Below are 5,000 nucleotides of genomic sequence, written 5' to 3' on the forward strand. Positions count from 1 at the left end.
GGCGCTTGAGCCTCTATCCACTTCTAACAGCAAATTCTAGACCAAAGTTTTCGTAACCATCATATTAGGCTGACCCGAGTATCCATCTTGAATACAACATGAATAGTCCATTCCAGGACCGGTCTATTCCTTGGGTGAAGGTACAACCTCACTACGGTGAATTAAGCTTGGTAACGTTGTTCACACTAGGAGAAATATAGATGAAGTTTTAGACATGCTGTGGTTGTGAAAGTATTCTAAAATATAATGAGCTCGACTATATATTTTCTATGTATAATTTATATCTACTTTGTATCCTAAAGAAAAAATCTATTGCTTTTAATATTCTTTCCCAAAATTATGTATTCATATTTATTAAAAGATCTATGACACTTTCAGCATGAAATTTGTGGTATGTGATTGGCTAACCTTACCATATGGGGGAAAAGGGCATTATAGTATGTACGTACGTTTATACTAAAAAGTGATCATGGAAAATTAATTTTAGATTGTACGTTTTCATTTTATCATTATTAAATTATTCTATCAAAATAAATTTGTTAATAGTATTTTTTCATCTGTCGTAATATAACTTTATACTTTTCACTGCTTGTATATTTGTATATTTCTTGTATATATGTATATTTTTATATTCATATTCTTCATATTCACTATAATTTATCATTATTTATTTTCTATTGTTATCATTTATTATTATTCATTACTAGCATCTATCATATTATTTATTATACCTATTTCAATATTCATATGTGTATATATTTGGACTTGTATATTTCTGGCTACCGTAAGGTGAATTTATACAAGCGAGGGAAATATTAATTAGGCAACAAAGAGGTTAAGTTAAACCCCATCTCGTTTAAACCTCACGTTGATGTTCGGGAAATGAGAAGAGTGTCTTCCACAACACGATCGTTTCAAGTCGCTGAATAAAAAAGGGTAGATCTCGTGGAGGTGGTGGTGGAGGAGGAGGAGGAGAAGGAGGAAGAAGAGGGGGAGGAGGAAGAAGAGGAGAATGAGGAGGAGAAGGTGGAGAAAGAAGAGGAGAAAGAGAAGGAAGAAGAGGAAGAGGAGGAGGAGGAGGAGAAAGACAAGGAGGAAGAGGGGAGGAGGAGGAGGAAGAGAGAGGAGGAGGGGCAAAAACAAGAGAAGGAACATGGGGAATATGAAAGAGGATAATGGAGGGGGAAGAGGAAGAAGATGAGGAAAGAGAAGAAAAAGAGGAAAAGGAGGAGGAAGAGGAGGAAGAGGAGGAAGAGGAGGGGGAGGGGGAGGAGAAGGTGGCGGTGGAGTGCGACTAATTACGCGTTCCGCAGCGCAGCGGCAAGCGAAGCCCATTCATCTCGGCGGCGAGGCGGGAGGTACAGGAGGAGGAGGAGGAGAAGGAGGAGGAGGAGGAGGAGGAGGAGGAGGAAGAAAGAGGGAGAACAAGTAGAGGAGGGAGAACAGGGAGAAGAGGGAGAACAGGGAGAGGAGGAGAAGGAGGAGGAGGAGAGGAAGAGAAGGTGTGAAAATAGGAGGGAAATGAGGGGGAGAGGAGAAAGGAGAGGAGGGAGAGGAGGAGGAGAAACAGGGAGAGGAGGAGAGGAGGGAGATGAGTGGAAGGGAGGAGATGAGTGGAAGGAGGGAGATGAGTGGAAGGGAAGAGATGAGTGGAAGGGAGGAGATGAGTGGAAGGAGGGAGATGAGTGGAAGGAGGGAGAGGATGGAGAGAAGCGAAAGGAGGGAAACGAGGAGGAAGAAATAGGGGAGAAAGAGGAGATGGAGGAGGGAGGGGACGGGGAGAAGGAGAAGGGAGAGGAGAAGGAGGAGGAAGAGGAAAGAGAGGAGAAAGAGGAGGGAGAGCAGGAAGAGGAGGGAGAGGAGGATGAGGACGGAGAGCAGTGCGGAGAAGGAGGAGAGAGAGGAGGGAGGGGAGGAGGAGACAGGAGAAGACAAAGAGGGTAATGAATATGAACAGGGAGAAGAGGAGGAAAAGGAGGAGGAGGAAGAGGAGGGGAAGAAGAGGGAGGAGTAGGAGAAGAATCTGGACAAAAGGAAAAACAGAAGAAGGAAGATCACGTGGAGGAGGAGGAGGAGGAGGAGGAGGAGGAGGAGGAGGAGGAGGAGGAACCAGCAATGGCCGGGTCTCCGAGCGGTTCGGAGAAACGATCCCCCCCCCCTCCCCCGAAGCCCTCTGTCCCCCGGAAAGTCTGTTATTCAGGGTCACTCGGACCGGCCGCCGTCGCGTGTCATGACGGGTGCCAGTCTGCGTCTGGTGCTGGGGGAAGGGGGTGGGGAGGGTCCGGGGGTGGGGGGGATTGGGGTCCGGGGGGGGCGTTCGGAGTCTTCCGGGTTATTATTAGGAGCCACGAAGTGACGAGAAGGTTATTGGACACGTCTGACATCAGGTTCCGACTTTCACTCGAGAATCTGTCGAGTGGCACTGAAGGAATAGACCTCTGGCACTGAGGAAATCAACCAATTGGACTTGAGAACTGAAACTCTGTCGCTGAAGGAAGGAATCACTGGCACTGAAACAATGAATCATTTGCACTGAAAGGATAAATCACTGACACTGAAGGAAAGAATAAATGGGACTTGAGAAATAAAAGTCTGGCACTAAAAAAAAATAACTCAGTGGCACTGAAGAAATTAACCAATGGCACTGAAAAAATAAATCACTGACACTGAAGGAATGAATCAGTGACAGTGAAAGAATAAGTCACTGGCACTAAAAATATAAATCACTGGCACCTGAGAAAGTAAACACTGCCAGTGAAAAAATAAATGAATGGCACTGAAGGAATGAACCAGCGACAGTGAAAGAACAAGTCGCTGTCACTTTTGGAATAAATCACAGGCACTGGAGAAGGAAGCCATTGGCACTGAAGGATGAAACCGCTGGCACTTGTGGAATAAACCGCCGACATTCTTGAAACCACGTCTTAATTGGCATATTTCATAACACCCCAGAGGGTGTTATGCAAGGGAACAATATTGTTCACACTGTCTGAACAATGTTCTCTTTACGTAAGGACCATTACCATGTGATCTCAGAGCTGCCAGATTTCTTTATTTAGATGAGCGCCACCCCTCCCCCGGGTTTTGGCTTCCTAAGTTTACAGATTATTTTGATTAAACCTAGTCTCTTTGAAGCCAGGTGACTCTCACCCTCATTATTTTTATTGTATTTTTTATATTAAGCAATGTTTAGTTTGAAGTGCAAGATTTTCTTTCTTTTGCCTTACTATGGTTATATGACATAAATCACTTAGTAGAAATAACTATCAAAATATAATAGTTTCTATAAAGAAATCACATATATGTATATTTATTTTCTATTATGATCCTTAATAAAGACTGTTGATCTTTATATTCATATTACATCTTCATTTCCCTGCTGGAAATTATGTACCTACATTTATATATATATATATATATATTATATATATATATATTTATATATATATATATATGTATATATATATATAATATATATATATATATATATATATATATATATATATATATATATATATATATATATATATATATATATTATATATATGAAGGTTGGACAGATGAGTGGAAAAGTGGTAGAGAAACACGGGTTAGAGCGAGAACATTGTATTACTGACGTTTCGACTACAAGTCTTCTTCAGAGTGAATATAATAGTTTCTATAAAGAAATCACATATATGTATATTTATTTTCTATTATGATCCTTAATAAAGACTGTTGATCTTTAAATTCATATTACATCTTCATTTCCCTGCTGGAAGTTATGTCGAAACGTCAGTAATACAGTGTTCTCGCTCTAACCCGTGTTTCTCTACCACCTATCCACATATATGTATGTGTATATATATATATATATATATATATATATATATATATATATATATATATATATATATATATACATGCACACACACACACTAGGCTCTTCTCCGTAGACCAATAGTTACGGGTATAAAGTAGAACCGAAATTAACAATTACCAGTTAATGTGCTTCAGTGTAGAAAGTTCAACTAAATTTTCATTAAAAAAGTTGTGTGCACTTCACATACATGCACACACAAAAATTCTCTCTTCTCTCTCTCTACCCTCCTTTCTCTCGCCCCTATCTCTATATCTCTCCCTCTCTGTCTCTCTCTCTCTCTCTCTCTCTCTCTCTCTCTCTCTCTCTCTCTCTCTCTCTCTCTCTCTCTCTCTCTCTCTCTATTTGAATGCCACCCTCGCCGCTTTTCCTACAGATACTGTGGCCGCACGCAGCGTGTCATGCCATATTTTTACCCGCGCGTTACTCTACATTTTTATCTGGCTTCGTTCGTTGTAGATGTCGTTCCATATTTTCCCTCCTGACACCCCACTCCCCTCACCTCCCCCTCCGTCACCACTCCTTGTTAGGCTTTGCACGTGCTCACGCGCACCCAACACTGTTTTTATTGCAAAACCACAGTTTGGTCGTTATTGTTGATGTTGTTTCTTTTCTTCTTTTTCTTCTTCTTCTTCTTTTTATTTGTCTATTTCTTTGTCTTGTTCTTTTTCGTCTTCTTATTCTTCCTCTTTTTCTCCTTCTTCTTCTTCTTCTTCTTTTTCTCCTCCTTCTTCTTCTTCTTCCTTTTCTTCCCCTTCTCCTTCCTCTTCTTCTTGCTCTTCTCCTCCTTCTTCATCTTCTTTTTGTTTGTTTTTCTTCTTCTTCCTACTCTTCTTCTTCCACTTCTTCGTCTTCTTATTTGTCTTTTTCTTATTCTTCCTCTTTTTCTTGCTCTTCTTCATCTTCTTCCTCTTCATTTTTCTCTTCTTCCTCTTCTTTCGTTGTTCCCGCTGTGATGTACAATAATATTTCCATATCCTTCTTCCTCTTTTTCCTTCTTTTATTTGATTTTCTTTTTCTTCTTTGTCATGTGCCATTGTATCTTCTTGGCTCTCCCCAATCCGCAATTCTTTTTTTTTTTTTTCGTTTTTTTCTCTTCGTTCGTGTTTCCTTGGTTCACTCCATTCAATGATTTCTTTCT

This window comes from Oratosquilla oratoria, chromosome 9 (genome assembly GCF_046742065.1).
Source record: "Oratosquilla oratoria isolate Oo_2021 chromosome 9, ASM4674206v1, whole genome shotgun sequence".
NCBI classification, from domain to species: Eukaryota; Metazoa; Arthropoda; class Malacostraca; order Stomatopoda; family Squillidae; genus Oratosquilla; species Oratosquilla oratoria.